Here is a 19,898-nt window from a genome sequence, read left to right as displayed (position 1 = left end):
TTAAAGAAACAATAGTTAGTGGAGCCTGATGTAACTTTCGTGAGAAGCTTACATTTCACGCATATTTTCACATCACATATTGATATAAAATTCAATTCATTTATGTGAGTTAAACACCATCAAATATATTAAATACATAGTGATAGATGTTGATAACATTCTCTTTGACTTTTAACTGTGCTGCTGAAACATGCACAGACAAATGGCAACAGCAAGATATCGATGATCCCGTAAAAATGACTGTACTAGGCTTGTATACAAGTAAATCAGCTTTATTCTTTAAGTTCTCTATATGTTGTCCGCACACACAGTATAGATCACAGAGCTTACACTGCAAAAATATGTCATGTTGGTGAAACTGTATTAAAAGTCAGATCACTTTTACTTCTGGTTTAGGGATGAGGGAGAGGTAGCTATCCTCAGCTCCCGCCACGCAATCTCCAGCAAGGATGCTTCAGGCACACCTGCAAGCACATCCACAGCCTCCTTCAGCCCCAGGCACAACTGCTGCTGACCCTGCCTCTCCTGCAAGAATAGCACAGGCAGTGGTAATGCTGTTAGGCCCTATACTCACTGCTATTGTGGATGCAGCCGTCCACAGAGGGCTGGAATAGCTACACATAGAGGTGCAGGCCCAGGCACAGAGACTCACACATGCAGAAGAAAGGATCTCAGCCCTGGAGGATAAATCCACAGCCACATCTGCTATGTTACCACTCATGACTTCCGCAAATAGAGATATCTGGGACGGGGGCATGGCTTGATGGTGGAGAGCGCGATCGCATAGTCTCACAGCTCCGGCTACCAACTACCATCCTTCCCTTATCCTGGGTCCTATTTCCTCACCAGTGGCACCGATCTGTCCCCTACAGCTGTGGGCATCTAGCAGGCTGGCTGACATGGTGAAATGCGGGCCGCCTTGGCCCCCATCCACGGCGGAACAACTGGCACGATTCCGGAGACAAAATGATGCCGAGACACATGCGGAGCACACAGACGCACTGCAGGCCTCCTCCTCTGCAGACCGGAGTACAGCTAAAGGGGTGAGTGCTTCAATTCCAGCCATCTTCCACACATAAACAGACCCGCTGTTGTCACCAAACCCCCAGCATGAGAGCATGCAGGCTGAGGATTCCCCCCTTGCTGAGTCTACACTGTCCCCCATTATGCTAGCTATTCAAGACTGCAAGGCCTCCCTCTCCACACAGATAGCCTCTATCTGCATGGACTTTTCACTATTAAAACAAGACTGTAAATTCCCTCACAGTTAATATGCGAAATACTACCAGTGAGATGGCGGCACTCAGCGCCAAAATCGACGATTTAGAAAATCGTTCTCGCAGGAACAATCTTAGATTTGTGGGGTTCCCAAAGCGATTGGCGGGCCCTCAGCCTGAAAAATTCCTTTACTCCTGGCTACGAGACATTTTTGGGTTGGATGCACCCTCGTTCTTCCATGTTATAGAACACGCACACCGTGCACCCCTCGCCCCCTCTTGAGGGAGCCCCACCACGCTCTATTATTGCACGCATCCTCAACTTTCAGGATAAAGTCGCTATTCTGCATCTTGCATATGAAAAAGGGTAACACTATATCTGTTTATTCTGACTTTTCTGCTGAAGTTCAATGCCAACGCATCTCCTTTTCAGCAGTAAAAACCTGCCTGCGTACAGAAGGCCTGTCCTATGCCATGCTGTTTCCTGCCAAACTGTGCATTATTCATGATTAGGGATGAGCTTCGAGTTTGAGTCGAACATTGCCTGTTCGCCTGTTTGCCGAACAGCGAACAATTTGGGGTGTTTGCGGCAAATTCGAAAAGCAGCGGAACACCCTGTAAAAATCTATGGGAGAAATCTAAAGTGCTAATTTTAAAGGCTTATATGCAAGTTATTGTCATAAAAAGTATTTGGGGACCTGGGTCCTGCCCCAGGGGACATGTATCAATGCATAAAAAAGTTTAAAAAATGTCTTTTTTCGGGAGCAGTGATTTTAATAATGCTTAAAGTGAAACAATAAAAGTGTAATATTCCTTTAAATTTTGTACCTGAAGGGTGTGTATAGTATGCTTGTAGAGGGGCACATGTTTCCCGTGCTTAGAACAGTCCCTGCACAAAGTGTCATTTCTGCAGGAAAAAAGTCATTTAAAAGCACTCGCTGCTATAATGAATTGTCGGCTCCCCGTAATACAGAGAACAATCATTGAAAGTCATTGATTAAAAAAAAGCGTGGGGTTCCCCCAAATTCAATTACCAGGCCCTTCAGGTCTGGTATGGATATTAAGGGGAACCCTGTGTCAAATTTAAAAAAAATGATGTGGGGTTCCCCCAAATATCCATACCAGACCCTTCAGGTCTGGTATGGATTTTAAGGAGAATTCCACACCAAATTTAAAAATAAAATGGCGTGGAGTTCCCCCCAAAAATCCATACCAGACCCTTTATCCGAGCACGCAACCTGGCAGGCCGCAGGAAAAGAGGGGAGGATGAGAGAGCGCCCCCTCCTGAACCGTACCAGGCTGCATGCCCTCAACATTGGGAGGTTCCCTCAAAACACCTTGTCCCTTATGTTGATGAGGACAAGGGTCTCATCCCCACAACCCTGGCCGGTGGTGGTGGGGGTCTGCGGGCGGGCGGCTTATCAGAATCTGGAAGCCCCCTTTGACAAGGGGATCCCCAGATCCCGGACCCCCCTGTTTGAAATGGTAAGGAGGTACAAAAAAACTGTAAAAAAAAAATTAAAAAACACACACACACCATTGCAAAATTCCTTTATTTAAAAAAAATAAAAAAAATAAAAAAAATTCCAGCGGTGGTAATCCACTCTTGCTATCCAGCGATGGATGATCATCTCTCCGGGGTCCAGCGATGGGTGATCTGATCCAGCGATGGGTGATCTCTCCCACCAGCGCAGCGCATCCATCCTCTGTCTCCGCCAGAGACACCGCAGGAATCCCGGCAGCCTGACTAACTGAGGATGGCATGGCCACCCGTCACCTGACCCCTCCAACTCTGACTCAAGGGGAAAGCCGGGTTTCCCCAGTGACGTGCGGGTGACCCCGCCCCCTCTGATGTAATGGAAACCTGCATTACATCAGAGGCGAGCGGTGTCACCCGTACGTCACTGGGGAAGCCCAGCTTTCCCCTTGCATCAGAGGGGGGTGGGGTCAGGTGACAGGTGACCCCGCCCTCCTCAGTTAAGTGTCAGGCTGCCGGGATTCCCGCAGTGTTTCCGGTGGAGACAGAGGATGGATGCGCTGCGCTGGAGGGAGAGATCACCCATCGCTGGACCCCAGACAGATGATCATCCATCGCTGGATAACAAGAGTGGATTACCACTGCTGGAATCTTTTTTACATTTTTTTATTTTTAATAAAGGACTTTTGCAATGGTGTGTGTGTGTTTTTAACATTTTTTTACACTTTCTTTGTGAAATGGTAGATGTACTTTTGTTTACCATTTCAAACGGGGGAGCGGGATCTGGGGGTCCCCTTGTTAAAGGGGGCTTCCAATATCTGATAAGCCCCCCACCGGCCAGGGTTGTGGGGATGAGGCCCTTGTCCTCACCAACATGGGGACAAGGTGCTTTGGGGGACCCCAAAGCATCCTCCCAATGTTGAGGGCATGTGGCCTGGTACGGTTCAGGTTTTTTGGAAAATCGTTTGAGAAGAAACAATTTATGCATAATTGGACTCCCTGAATCAGTTTCCACTACTCAGCTCACAAATATCTGTGCAAAAATCATTCCCGAGCAGCAGCGTCTCTGCATACCCTGCACCATTGAAAGGGCACATCGCATTGGGCAATACTCAGAACGTTGCGTCAAACCTCGCTAAAATATCTCAACTATGCTGACAAGAACACCATTATGCAGAAGTTCCGCTACACACATTCACTGTCCATAGAGGGTGCAAAACTTCTGCTTTTTTGCAGACTACTCAATAAAGGTGATGAGACAGCATAAAGCCTTCTCTCCAATCTGTACCACTCTGCACAATAACAAAATCTAGTTCTCCTTAGCATTCCTGGCAATCCTCCATGTCCAAGCGAATGAAGGTGAACAACTTACTTTCACCACACCTGATGAAGCGGAAAGCTACATCAATGCCCTGGGCATGGAAATGGACCACACCAACTCTGCAGAGAATTCAACCTCTCCATTGTAAGGATAGGAAGAGTCACCCTTTAAGTTTATACTCTTCTTATTACATTTAGACTCTGCTTGAACAGATATATACTGAAGGTTAGTGAAACTGCTTCCCGCACATGTGTTTCTTCTGAAGTCTGCAAGAAGAAGGATGCGCCTGTGGTCACAGCTGACATTTGGGTTTTGTATACTTACAAAACATGATAAGAGCTTAAGGTTATAAAAACATATTTTTATAAATGTTCCACAGAAATTATTTCTGGGCAGAAATCACCTAAAAATTTTGCTTATTGTATGACTACATAGATGTGGATGTATAAGATTGGTTGTGTTTTGTGTAATTTGATTGGTTGACTAAAGGGCGTGTATATATTTAATGTTCACGGAATAAAGAATCGTACTCTTGATAATCCATTCATTGTGCACGGATGCCTTGACTCCCCGACCGGTCAGAGCGTCTTTCCAATGACCAATGAGTCCAGCTCGAGCAGAACTAGAGGGGCGCACCTTACATTCATCAGCGTCCTCTTACCGCCCTACCTAAACAAAAACGTAGCCTGACCAAGCCTCCATATAAATGCAGCTGCGTCACTCAGGACGACCGTTCTGGAAATCGCTGAAAGTCCACAGAGACACTCTGTCATTGGACATACATGGGAGATGGATAATATTACCCCCCCTTTTTTCCCCCTTTCCTCCCCTTGTTAATGCTCTATTATTTTTTTTAATTTTTTTTACTATATCTGACTGAACTTTGTGTTGTGTAAATGTGCTAGCCTGCTATTCTACTTATGTCTGATTATGGTTAATAATTAAATGTTCATGTTTCTGTTACCACCATGACGTTCTATTGCCCACACTAGAGATTGCCATAGAGGCTCCTGCTGCTAATCAGCTCCACTGCTTCCCCCTTGAACTCACTCATAAGCTGAGCGCCCGCCCACTAGCACCTCTACTACCACTTGTCCCTCTGTCCAGAGTCAATACGCACCCTTTCTAACACCCACCCCTCTGACTTCCATGTTGCCCACCACTATTCCCCCACCTTCTTTCTCCCCCCCTCCCCCCCTCCCTCCCCATAGCCCACTCTCTGGTGTCAAAAGAGGAGCTAATAACTGACAGGAGTCAAGCTAGGTATTTGAACCTCATGTGGAAAAAATGAAGTAATTAATATATGTTAGGTGTTTTTCTCACCTAAATTTTGCTAAGCTATTTTTTCTATTTACCAGTTATGACTGTGTGCTTACCGTATTTACCTGTTTTGAACGCATACCCTCAGAAGACCTACAATACTTTGTTGACTCTCAGATTGCAGATGCTCTGCCTACAGGGGGGCTCCATTGCAAGCCTCCAATCCAACACATTACTTTATCTCAGACTAACCCAAAGTTTGTATCATGGAACATTAAGGGGCTTTGCTCTCAGTGTAAGCGTATGTCAATCCTTAGACATTTGAAGCATCTCCAAATGGATGTGGCCCTCTTACAGGAGACACACCTGTCTGCAGATGATCTAGCACATCTTCGTAAACTATTGGTGTATGTCTCACCAGCAATTGGCTGTAAAACTGGAGTGGCTATTCTAATACACAAAAACCCAAAACACACTGTTAGAGATGTTAAGGCAGACTCGACAGGCTGCAAATTGTCCCTACACAAGAAGACTTTAGGGACCAAACAAGTTGCTATTACCAACATCTATGCTCCTAACTCTTCAGACACCTCCTTCTTTCAAGACATGTTGCAGTGGATACTTACTGCCCCTGAAACCCTACACTTAGTAGGTGGGGACTTCAGCTCTGTAATGTTCACACTAGCAGACCATACAAGTGACCCAACTCGCAGAACACATAAATCGACCCCCCCCCCCCCCAACACTTGACTCAACCCTTCTAGCACAATCCATTGCCTCCATGCACACATGGCGTCTAATGCACCCGACGGATCAGTAGTATAATTTTTTGCCCCCACATAACTCCTTCTCCCGCATCGATTACTTCTTTGCCTCCCTCGCACTAATGACTGCCCTATGCTATTCGGAAATAACAGACGACTGCATTTCAGATCACAGTCCCATCATAATACACATGACACATGCTAAACCCTCACCCCCCTCACCCACATGGTGGTTTCCTTCATATCTGGCAGATATTGAAGACTTCTAATACACCTCCACTAATGGAGCTCACATCACCAAACAAAACCTCTTTTGGGAAGCTGGTAAAGCTTTCCTGAGGGGGAAAATCATCTCCTATACCACCCAATTTAAAAAACATGCCAGGCAACAATACAGACAAGCCAGTGAAGCGCTACATTTGGCACACAAACACCTAACTCTGAACTGCACCCCTGATAATATAAGAAGTGGCATCAGGCTAAACGTACATTTGACCTTTAGGCAGAACAGGAAGCAGCTAAAATGCCATATTCTACTTTGCATTTTCACAGGTTTGGTAACAAGGCAGCCAAACTATTGGCCAAACTATGCTTGGGACCAAGGTAACCCACCCATATCTCTACCCTTAGAGATCCGACTGGTTCCCTGGTTACCTCGCCTGCCGAAATCAGCACTCTACTTGCAGAGTATTACACAGAACTAGGGATGAGCCGAACACCCCCCTGTTCGGTTCGCACCAGAACCTGCGAACAGACCTAAACTTCTTGTGAACTTTAGAACCCTATTAAAGTCTATGGGACTCGAACGTTCACAATCTAAAGTGCTAATTTTAAAGGGTAATATGCAGGTTACTGTCCTAAAAAGTGTTTGGGGACCTGGGTCCTGCCCCAGGGGACATGGATCAATGCAAAAAAAAGTTTTAAAAACGGCCGTTTTTTCAGGAGCAGTGATTTTAATAATGATTAAAGTGAAACAATAAAAGTGTAATATTCCTTTAAATTTCGTAGCTGGGGGGTATCTATAGTATGCCTGTGAAGGGGCGCATGTTTCTGGTGCTTAGAACTGTCCCTGCACAAAGTGTCATTTGTGCAGGAAAAAAAGTCTTTTAAAATCACTTGCGGCTAAATTGTCGGGTCTCCGTAATACAGAGAACACTCAATGAGTGTTCTCTGTATTAGCCGACAATTCATTCATTCATTGATTAAAAAAAAAAAAAAAAAAAAAAGCGTGGGGGTTCCCCTAAATTCAATTACCAGGCCCTTCAGGTCTGACATGGATATTAAGGGGAACCCCGTGTCAAATTAAAAAAAAAAATTGACGTGGGGGTCCCCCCAAATATCCATACCAGACCCTTCAGGTCTGATATGGATATTAAGGGGAACCCGCATCAAATTTTAAAAAAAAATTGACGTGGGGGTCCCCCTAAAAATCCATATCAGACCCTTTATCCGAGCACGCAACCTGGCCGGCCGCAGGAAAAGAGGGGGGGACGAGAGAGCGGCCCCCCCCTCCCTCCTGAACCGTACCAGGCCACATACCCTCAACATTGGGAGGATGCTTTGGGGGTCTGTGACCCCTCAAAGCACCTTGTCCCCATGTTGATAAGGACAAGGGCCTCATCCTCACAACCCTGGCCGTTGGTTGTGAGGGTCTGCGGGAGGGGGGCTTATCAGAATCTGGAAGCCCCCTTTAACAAGGGGACCCCCAGATCCCGCCCCCCCCCCTGTTTGAAATGGTAAGGGGGTACAAAAGTACCCCTACCATTTCACAAAGAAAGTTTCAAAATGGTTAAATAAGACAAACACACTTTTGAAAAATTCCTTTATTAAAAATGAAAAAAATAAAAAAAAGATTCCAGCAGTGCTAATCCACTCTTGCTATCCAGCGACGGATCTCCGGGGTCCAGCGATGGATGATCATATCCAGCGACGGGGGATCTCTCAGTCCAGCGCTGTCCATACATCCTTCTTCTGTCTCCACTCTGGAGACAATGCAGAGAGCCCAGCGCTGACGTTTCTTATATTAGGAGGGCGGGGCCACCCGTCACCTGACCCCACCCCCTCTGACGCTGGTGAAGGGAGCCAGGGGTTCCCCAGTGACGTGTGGGTGACCCCGCCCCCTCTGATGTAACGGAAACCTGCGTTACATCAGAGGGGGCGGGGTCACCCACACGTCTCGAAGCTCATCCCTACACAGAACTATACAGAACTGACCAGACTGATCAAGCTACTGTGGAAGCTCTCCTGTCCAAGACTCATCTTCTCAAACTTCAAAATGCATAGCTAGAGTAACATAACACTCCTATCACTACTGACAATATCCGGCTGACAATCAAAACTATGACATCTGCCAAAGCCCCAGGCCCAGATGGCTACACAGCTGAATTCTATAAATTGACCAATAACTTTATTCCAGACACCCTGAAACATGTCTATGCAGCCATGTGGGATGGAGGCCCTTACCTCCCTACTGAAACACAGGCACAGATCAAATTGATATCCAAGAAAGGGAAAGATCCCCTATTACTGGGATCATACCGCCCAATTTCCCTAATTAACGTGGATGTCAAAATCCTTTGTAAAATTATTGCATCTCGATTAGCCCCCCTACTCCCCTCTTTACTACACTCGGGCAAGCTGGCTTTGTTACAGGACGCTCAGCCACTCTAAACATACATAAGGTTTTAATGGCACTAGAACGATCTAAAACATACCCTGATCAAGACGTCACTATTACATCACTGGATGCTGAAAAAGCCTTCGACAATGTTAGTTTGTCCTGGCTGTTCAGAGTAATGGAACAACTCGGCTTCTCTGTCCCAATCATGCGATTTCTACAACAAATTTATGCATCGCCAACTGCGCGTCTTGTCACTCCTGACTTTGTCTCAGACTCGATAACATTAACAAAGGGAATGAGGCAGTGATGCCCCCATCACCCTTACTTTTCAATATCGTTATTGAGCCCCTATCCAGAATACTCAACTCACACAACAGGATCAGTGGCATCACCATGGGTAACCAAGTTCTCCACTCTATTCATGGATGACGTACCGCTATTCTCCACTGACCGCCTCACAGACTTTGACAGACACCGATAACTTTTTGCAGCCTTAAGCTTCTAACACACCACCCACAATTGTCTGCTAAATAGAGACTTTTATCCCTGTTTGATCTGGCAACCCAAAATATCATACCTGGGCATCCATATAGGACGTGAGCCCTCCTCCCTATATGTACTCATTTATCCCATGATTAATAACTAAAATTGTTAAGGAGTTGGAAGCATGGGCGGCCCTTCCCCTCTTGCTCTTTGGGAGATGTCACCTTTTTAAAATGGTATCGTTTGTATGTCTACTCTAACCTATGCAGACCATATCTCTTTTATTAAAACATCTAATGTACAAAAAAATCATAGGGCATTAACTACATTTATATTGTCCAGCAAATAGCCACGCATTGCGGTACAAAAACTATGCCTCCCAAAGTTTGAGGGTGGGGTAGGTTTACCCAATATTTGTTTCTATAATCTCTCATGCCTACTTAGACAGGGCCTAGACTGGCTGAATGGAAAGTCTAAATACTGCAATATCTTACTTGAAGGTGCTTTGATCTCCCCACACGCCCTTTCAGCCAACCTTCATTCCCATCCTAATGCTCCACCTCACCTCAAATCAAGTGTACTCATCAGAGATACATTCACTGCTTGGAGAGAGGCATGGAAACTACTGGGATTACCATCAAGTATCTCACAATATCTACCAATCCAAGGCAACCCTATGCTTCTCCCATCCACTCTCCACAAAGCATTTAATCAATGGCAAACCAAGGGCTTCACTAAAGTAACCTCTATATACCATGACAAATCTGGCAAGTTCAAACCTTTCCAAGCCCTATCAAGGGAATTTTCTTTGCCACCGTCACACACCTTCTTCTATCATCAATTAACTATCTGAGGTCTTGTTATGAATCTAAATCTGATCCCTTTCAACAGTCCTTCATTGACACTGTGCTTCAGAGAAACGATTATTCCATCTCCAGTCTTTACTCCTATCTTATTCAACACCAATCAGAAAAATACCACCTCAAACCATTCTGAAAGTGGTCTAACCTATTTGGTGACAATGAACTGCTGGAAAAAATCCTTGAGGGATACAGACACGTTCACAAATTTATTATATTATCAGAAGTGTGGCGTGAAACACAATTTAAGATCATGCACAGAGCCTACTCCCCGTTCCGCATCAACCAAGTGGACCCAACCTGTTACGTACCTGGGATGTGAGCCTGACGTGCAGAGGAAGGCCTCTCGTACAACTCCGGCTCACGGACCACTGGTATTGATACAGCAGCCACAGGAGCACGGTGGGGTATGAGTGCCTGTAAAACAGTTCAATAGTCCATGTAGTAGTGGTGATCAGCAGGCAGGTAGTGGATGAACTCACACGAGCAGGACCAGATGCTGGTTTGCAGGGCTGGGAGCTGAAGCAGGCTGGATGAACAAGATGCAGGGTCAGACAGGCCGGGTCGGTATTAATCAGGCAGATCGGGCATAGACGGTAGGCAGAAGAGAGGTCAGGTCACAAGCCAAGTAGTACCAGAAGATCAGCAGACAGAATCAGCAGGCAGGATCAGAGTCAAGGGAAGCCGGGATCAGAACAGGCAGCAGGCAATCACAGGTAACAACAAGCTGGATAAGATTCAGAGGTCACACAGGAAACAGGAAACAACACAGAAGCTGCAGACCAAACAGCAATGAACCTCTGTAGGAGCCCTGTTTAAATAGCCCGCCTGACTTCAGTATTAGTGACAGGTGTGTGTCTTAAAGTGCTAGTACCCATGCGTGCACGCCGGGATCTTACATGGAAGGCCCGTCTTCCCTGACACAACCCAAGCACAATGCCCTTGGTGCTCCCTATCTCACCCCACATTGCTACACCATCTCTGGGACTGCACAGCCATCACCGCCTACTGGGACTCTGTACTTGCCCACATCTGCAAAATCAATAAAGCACAGATTCCGAAAGATAGTCTACTATGTTTGTTTGGCTACACACCACCCGCATCCTCTTCACCAGCATTAGGACTCCTAAATAGTCCACAGTGGGCCCATCTATGTCTCTTAGTTGCTCACAGGAATATTATGTCCCACTGGATTTCACCAACCCCACCCACTCTACCAGCAGTGAAAAGGGCTACGCTATCGCTCTTATACTTAGAGAGGCTGGACACCATTACACTGAAATTTCGTTCTACCTCACGCTTCTTCACGAGATGGCATAAATATATAGAGGCCACATTAACCCAGAAAGTCTTACAAGAAGTAAGACTGCAACCATTCTGCTACACCAACTGGTATTTGAAAAGAGATCTAACCAATTCACTGGGCAACCTCAAACTATACAATCTGTCCAAACCCTCTACCTTACTACCACCATAGGACATCCATTGACTCCTGCAGCTCTTTGACATCCATGACTCTCTTATATCTAAAACTAGTAACTCCCATAGTTATTACTGATATGGCTAGGCCATTATCTGAGATCACCAGTCATTCATATCCAAACTCTGCTTCCACTCCTAAAGGTATTATGGTATAAGTTCTCACTTCTGTATATATCACATTGCTTTACCATTGTTGTATAGGTAAATAGGACTCACCTGTTCCACTACCCTCCCCCCTCCTACTTAGAACTCCATCTCCTTTGTTGAATTGAATACATATATATAACTGCTTTAGAGCTACTGTACTGTATATGTACTCTATATAAGGTGTTTTGGGAGATCCCAAAGCACCCTGCCCATGTTGAGGGCATGTGGACTGGTACGGTTCAGAAGGGGGGGGGGGGCGCATCCCAGGTTACGTGCTCGGATAAGGGTTGAGATTTTGGGGGGACTACACCCCATTTTTTTTATTTTGGTGTGGGGTTCCCCTTAAAATCCATACCAGACCTGAAGGGTTTGCTTTTTTTTTTCTAAATATTGTAAGTGCAAGTCCTAAAGGGACATTTACATTTAAATACATTGTGTCAATGGGATTATGCTATGGTGTTTTCTCCTTTTGTTTTTTAATGATCTTTTTTAATGACCCCTTGATTGAGAGCTATCCAGTATTAAGGAGTCTTGGAGAGGAAATATCCCAGGATATATTGTCTATATAACATTCTGGTATCTATGCTCATTGATCCAGTGAATTCTGGTAAGAGTTTTATATGCAGGGGAGGAATTTGGATCCCCCAAGCTTTCTCCGTACTGAAATTTGGAATATCATTGAACATTATTACCATTTTGGGTACTATTAACACACCCTCTCTCTGCAATCAATTATGGATCATATAAATGTTCTTTTCACTTTCACTCAAGTTACCACACTTTGAATATTACAGGCAGTGTGTCTATAGTGCTGCCTTTTATCTATTGATTTTGTTTTATATGTTTTTAATAATATAATTCAAATAAAATATTTTGGTGGCCAAACAAAGTGTTAATAATGATTCACTTTAGGTTAAAATCAGTCACTTGTAATGAATGATGTAAAGGGAAAAAAAATTAAAATGATCTCTCAGAATGCTATTTTGAAGACCCTCGTATATGTAAGACCCCTGTGTTATAAAAGTAAAAGGGAAAAAGATCAGTCCAAGGGGCAAAAACATGGTCGATTAACATGCTGAGGTCATTGCACATGAAAGTTAGAAGCCTGGTTTAAAACGTCAGGTGGAGCCATCGTTGGTAAACAGGCTGAGGTTGGTGCACATGGAAGTCAGAAACGTGGTTTAAATTGGCAGGCAAAGACATCATCGATAAACAGGCCAGGGTCAGTTAATGTGGAAGGTAGAAACATGGTAGCAGGCAAATGATCTACACAGGTATTTGAAATGGGTAAATGGCAGTCCGATAAAAATAAGGGGAACTAATATCTAAAGGATTCGTGGTAACTTCTGAAGCAACCTCCGATGCACAGTCCAGGTTGGGAGGGACATTGAGGGCAATAATAACTTGTATCTCTTCTAACTCCTCCTCTGCTGTATACACAACATCTCTTTTGGCGTCTTCTTCTGGATTCTGTGGGGGGGAATGTTATAGGGAAAATGTTACTCATGAAGTCAACTCACTCTATTATAGTGAATGCTTCCTGGGGCGGGTCCTTCTGGTAAATCAGGGCAGTTGATTTTTGGCATCAGACAAACATAACCATGACTATATGAAATAGATGAAATGCAACTTTCTTATACCAGTAAAGGGACTTCCAGGTTGACAAAATAGTTGTAGCATCTGATCATTTAAATCCAATACCTCCATGTACATATTGTAGTTGTGGACACATTCAGGCTTTACAACAGGGCCACGTCTTGTCTGGATCTCCACCAAGGTGTCATTATGAATGGCAGACAGGATGTAAACATCTTTCTTGTCCCTCCACTTCATGGTCAACATTTCCTCATTTCACATGAATGCAGATTCCACGTTTTGTAATTTTTTGCTAATAGATTTTGTGGGAAGCCCTTACTTTTTTTTTTTTTAAGGTACCACAGGCCAGGGTTTGTTTATGGTATAGGTGATGAAGAAGGGGCAAGCTGGTATAATAATTGTCCACATATAAATGGTATCCTTTTTCGAAACAGGAGGTATTCCAGCTCCCAGACAATTTTCTGACTGGTTCCAATATATGTGGGGCACTCACAGGGCTAGGGCTGGGAATCTTTGCCTTCATAACTACAGAAGGTGTTGACATATTCAGTGGCTCAATCACACAGTTTATTCAATTTTAACCCGTATCTGGCTCTCTTAATTGGGATATACTACATGAAGTGCACTTGGCCAGTAAAATGTATAAGGGATTTGTCCAGACAAATGTTTTGGTCTAGGACAGTGATGGCGAACCTTGGCACCCCAGATGTTTTGGAACTACATTTCCCATGATGTTCAACTACACTGCAGAGTGCAGGAGCATCATGGGAAATGTAGTTCTGGGGTGCCAAGGTTCGCCATCACTGGTCTAGGATAACACTTCAGCAAATTGCTGGGAAAAATAATTTATTAGGGGGCATATTTTGTATAATTTGTTGTGGCTCTGGTGATCTTGAGGAGAGCACTGCGAATTGTTGTTAAAATTTAGGAAATCCATAATCATGTCATAGTGTGTCCTGGACATCACTTCTTACTGAAGAGGAACTAATTGTTGCTAAAGGGGACAAATATTTTCTTATGTGACATAGGATAATTTTTTGTTTTTTGTTTTCACATTATTTGTTTGATCTACGTGGTACAGTTCACGTGGATCTCTTCAGCTTCAGGTACGCCTCCGATTCTGTTGACAAATGTGACAAGCTGTTATTGGACACAGCTGATCATTGGCTGTTTACCATGATCGGGGATGGGCTGTGGGCTGAGGGACATGCGCTGTCCCTGATCACTGTGCTGCATGCCCCCACACTAGGGGTTATCCTGAAAGTTGTCATATGACGTCTGGTCAGGATAACGAAACCACCGCTCAGCCATCATTCTGCTATAGGCTAGGTGGGAAGGGGTAATTATCTCCTCTAGAGTGTATGGGACATCGGATTTTGATGGAAAGCAAGGGTATATGTGCCTCAAATATCTGTAGCCTAAGTAATGTCAGATGGGGGATGGACCTGAATGATTTACGGAGGTAAGGTGTCTCCAGGCCAGCAGTGACAATTCCAAAGGTAGAGCAAATGATTTGTGATCTAGTGGGATTCCACATGTCACTTAGTAGAAGTGAGTGGAGATCTCAGCTAGGGGATAAGGCCATCTCTATCTCGACCCACAATGGGACTTCCTTAGAGGAGAACTAATGTCTTAGTTGGTCTAAATGGGCTGCCCAATGATTGTCTCATAAGTCAGGTATCCTTGCACCCCTATGGATCTGTGTTTGATCAGGCTGGAATGGGAGCATCTAGCCCTTTTACCCTTCCAAAAAAATTCTCTAAGGCTATGTGACAGGGAGACAATATACCATAGTGATTCTCTTGCGGCTTGATCACCACTTGGTCAACCCTGTCCCCCAGATCTTGTTTCTGAAACTTACACTGATGAACACAGGACAGTATGCCAGTTTGCAGAGATAAGCATAGGGACAGAAGCATTACTTTTAACCACTTGCCCATTGGGCCCTTCCCAGCCAGACACATTTTCAGCTTTCAGTTCTGTCACACTTTCTTTTGGTGGTATTTGATCACCACTGGGTTTTTTATTTTTTTTATAAATAATAAAAATAACAAACATTATGTAAAAAAATGCATTTTTCTTTGTTTTGGTTATAACAAAATTTGCAAATTAGTAATTTTCTTCATAAATGTTGGCAAAAATATATACTGCTACATATCTTTGGTAAAAATAACCAAACTAAGTATATATTTTTTAGTCTTTGTGAAAGTTATAAAGTCTGCAAACTATGGTGCCAATATCTGAAAATTGATCACACCTGATCCTACTTGATCTAATTTCTTGAGACTCTAACAAGCTAGGACATTACAAATACCCCCCAAATGACCTTTTTTTTGGAAAGTAGACATTCCAAGGTATTTAGTAAGAGGCATGGTGAGTTTTTTGAAGTCGTAATTTTTTCACACAATTCTTTGCAAAATGATTTTTTTATTTTTTGCACAAAATTGTCATAATAAGTTATTTCTCATACACAGTATATGCATACCACACATTACACCACAAAACACATTCTGCTATTCGTTCTGAGTATGGCGATACCACATGTGTGAGACTTTTACAGCTTGGCCACATACAGGTACCCAGCATGCAGGGAGCACCATCAGGTGTTCTGGCGTAAAAAAATTTCCACAAGTTTTTGGAAAATGTGAAAAGAAAATGAAAACGCATATTTCTAACACATACCATGTACATAGAAAAAAATGACACCACAAAATATATTCTATTGCTCCTCCTGCGTATGGCGATACAACATGTGTGAGACTTATACACATACAGAGGCCCAACATGCTGGGAGTACTATCAGGTGTAATAGTGCATAAATTACACATCTAAATTATATATTACAAATGGATACACACAGATTAAATCGCCTACTTAGTGTACCATCACTGCGCTGACAACAAACAATCTAAATCCTTAGCTGCTACTTAAATGTATAATTGTAAAAAATAGTGGGTGCATACAAATCTGTTAATCGTAATTTCCAAATAAATAGTACCTCGTAGCGCTAGGTGCTGTGTGAAAAATTAATTCACTCAACCAATCTAACAAATCTTACTTTGTGCTAATTATACAAATACACACACAAAAAACTATTACAAATATCCACTCCTAACAGTGAACATAAATATAGCATATACAATTTCTTATACATGAAATATTGTGAATCGCAATGTGATCTGCAATTCCCCAAATAAACTTTAATTAAAAAAATGTAAGTGAAGCAATATAGTCCGTCACCCAGAGGTGATTGCAAGTCTTCCAGCAATAATCCCTCTATTCATGTGAAAAACTATTCAGTGTCCAAACAGTTTTCTTAAATTCTTCACCACACCATCAGTGATTGTGACCCCCCCTCGTAGGAGCACTCACCAGCTGCTGAGCCTTGCTAGTAGAGCATTAAATCTCTCACGAGATGATCTCAGATGTTCAATCACCAATCTCTGGGCATTCTCCTTTAAAAACTTTTATGGGTATATCTCACAAAAACCTCAAAAGAAAAGAGTTTATTTGGGGAATTGCAGATCACATTGGGATTCACAATATTTCATGTATAAGAAATTGTATATGCTATATTTATGTTCACTGTTAGGAGTGGATATTTGTAATAGTTTTTTGTGTGTGTATTTGTATAATTAGCACAAAGTAAGATTTGTTAGATTGGTTGAGTGAATTAATTTTTCACACAGCACCTAGCGCTACGAGGTACTATTTATTTGGAAATTACGATTAACAGATTTGTATGCACCCACTATTTTTTACACATCTAAATTGACTACCTATTAGCATAATCAATGATGTGGCACGATTGAGCACTGATGGGGCAATGGATGAGGCACGGATGAGCACAGATGTAGCATGGATGACCACTGATGTCACATGGATGAGCATGGATAAGCCATGGATGGGCACGGATGGGGATGAATGAGCCATGGGTGAGCATGGATGGGCATAGATGAGCATGCCTGGGTATGTATGGGCATGGATGAGCAAGGATGAGCATGGCTGGGCATGGGTGAGCATGGCTGTACATGGATGAACAAGGATGAACAAGGATGAACATGGCTGAGCATGGCTGAGCATGGGTGAGCATGGCTGGGCATGGATGAGCAAGGATGAGCATGGATGGATGATCATGGCTGGGCATGGATGCATGAGCATGGCTGGGAATGGATGGAGCATGGCTAGGCATGGATGGAGCATGAATGAGGATGGATGGATGAGCCATGGATGGGCACAGATCAGCTCTGTGGGCACTTAAGATCCAGCCCATTGCACCGCTGCACTTTGCATTTTCCTCTCCTCACACACTGTACAGATTAGTGCAAAGAGAGGGGAGAAGCTGAACCAGACATGCTGTGGTCTGTTGACAACTGATCGCTCCATCATTGAAGCAGACCCAAAACTATAGGGATCGGCCCAAGGGTTGGAGGAACCTTGCGGGGCCTCATGGCTCCTTTCGGCAGTGAGGCATCGTATGTCTTGATGGTGCTGGTGGCGTGTCTCTGGAGCTCGTGGAGGCTCGGATGATGATGGATCTCCCAGCAGCCTGGCGGAGCCTCAGCAGAATGCGGCCTTCTGTGAGCGTGGTTGCTATGTCCCCCCCCCCCCCCCACTCAGACAGAGATTTCTTGTGATGGTATATAATCACTACTGGGTTTTTGTATTTTGTGTATTTGCAATTAAATATTTCTTCATACAGTAATGCCCTGTACACATGGCCAGTTTTCCCGTCAGAATAAACTCTGAAGGTTTTTCCGAACTGAGTTCCGACGGAATTCCACTGAAACGCGATCACACCAAAGTCCGATCGTCAAGAACGCGGTGACGTGCAGAATATATGATGGGACTAGAAAAGGGACGTTCAATAGCCAGTAGCCAATAGCTTCTGTCTCGCACTTGCTTCAGAGTAGGGATGAGCTTCATGTTCGAGTCGAACACATGTTCGACTCGAACATCGGCTGTTCGCCCGTTCTGTGAATTCCGAACTTTATGGGCCGTTCGCGCCAAATTCGTGTGGCGCTCACGGCCCACAATGCACTGCGATGGCGCAGTGCATTGCTGGCTCATGATTGGCCAAGCATGCACTGTGACCCCGCATGCTTGGCCAATCACAGCGAGGAGAGCCATGATTGGCCACAGGCAGGATGCCTGTGGCCAATCATAGCTCAGGCTGTGTAGTACACGCCCCACACTATATAAGGCCACCAGCGCGGCGGCCTTGTGTAGTGTGTTGACGTCTGAAGCAGTTAGTGGGTGTTCTGTGTACCTTCAACACAGTATACACCGATCGTTATAAACGAAAAAAAGTCCTGCGCAAAATATGCCAAAAATATATAGACCTGAAATTGCTAAGTGCAAGAAAACGTGAAAATAGATCAATATAGGTGTAAATAAAAAGTCCATATAATCATAAACACCAACGATGAAGGATAAAATGATGAACAGACGGTGGTATAAAATCCCAAAAGTAAGGGCTCTCAGAACTCTCACCTTAAAAAAGAGAAAACCAGGCTCATCACAAAAACAGGGGGTATCTCACTTCACTCCTCATATTCAGCCACCAGAGGGATGCTTTACTGTGCCAGATAGGAGATGATTTCTATATCCGGCCACTAGAGGGCCATTAGTAGCTCATGTATTTATAATAATAACCCAAACGATATAATCCGTAGTGAATGGCTCAAAAAAAGAGGGGGGGGGGGGGGAGAGAGAGAGGAGGCTCCAATGGTGTAGTATTTTAAGAGTAAAATAATCAATTTATTGATGTAAAAGCAGAATCGGACTCTCACATTTTAAGAGAAAAACACACAGCAAGAGAAGATAAAATGGTGGCGTGGCGTCTTCCGCCAGTCCTACTTTACTTCCGGTACGTCCTACGGCCGCTCCCTAATTTTATACCACCGTCTGTTCATCATTTTATCCTTCTTCGTTGGTGTTTATGATTATATGGACTTTTTATTTACACCTATATTGATCTATTTACACGTTTTCTTGCACTTAGCAATTTCAGGACTATATATTTTTGGCATATTTTGCGCAGGACTTTTTTTCGTTTATTACTTTATATGGTAGTTTGTGTTCACTATCTTGTCTTGCTGCATTTTTTGCACCTTATTTTTGCACGTGCACTTTGTGATTATTTATTACTTTTTTATATATTTATTTATATTGAATAGTTGAAGAGGTATTTATATACCCTATTTGTATTTTCCACGCAGTAGCGCGAAGGCCCCTTCTTTTTATATACATCGATCGTTATCTGCCGATTTTTCGTTCTTGCTCTTCTGCAGTGGTTTTTGTCTGCGTGCCCTGACCGCAGTATACACCGCTATATTCACCTATATAGCTAGCGATATATCTATCTTTTATAATAGAGCTTGCAGTCAGTGTTAGGAGCTTGTGCGTGCTGTCTGCGTGCTCTGAACCCAGTACACACCGCTATATCCACCTATATAGCAAACTATCTTGCTCGTTTTAAATAGAGTTTGCAGCCAGTGGTAGGAGCTTGTGCGTGCTGTCTGCATGCTCTGAACCCAGTACACACCACTATATCCACCTATATAGCAAACTATCTTGCTCGTTTAAATAGAGCTTGCAGTCAGTGTTAGGAGCTTGTGCGTGCTGTCTGCGTGCTCTGAACCCAGTACACACCACTATATCCACCTATA

This window comes from Lithobates pipiens, unplaced genomic scaffold, assembly GCF_037356315.1.
Source record: "Lithobates pipiens isolate NorthernLeopardFrog02 unplaced genomic scaffold, aLitPip1_a1.2 Scaffold_19, whole genome shotgun sequence".
NCBI lineage: Eukaryota > Metazoa > Chordata > Amphibia > Anura > Ranidae > Lithobates > Lithobates pipiens.
The sequence above is the reverse complement of the archived record's forward strand: the minus strand, read 5'-3'. Positions refer to the sequence as shown.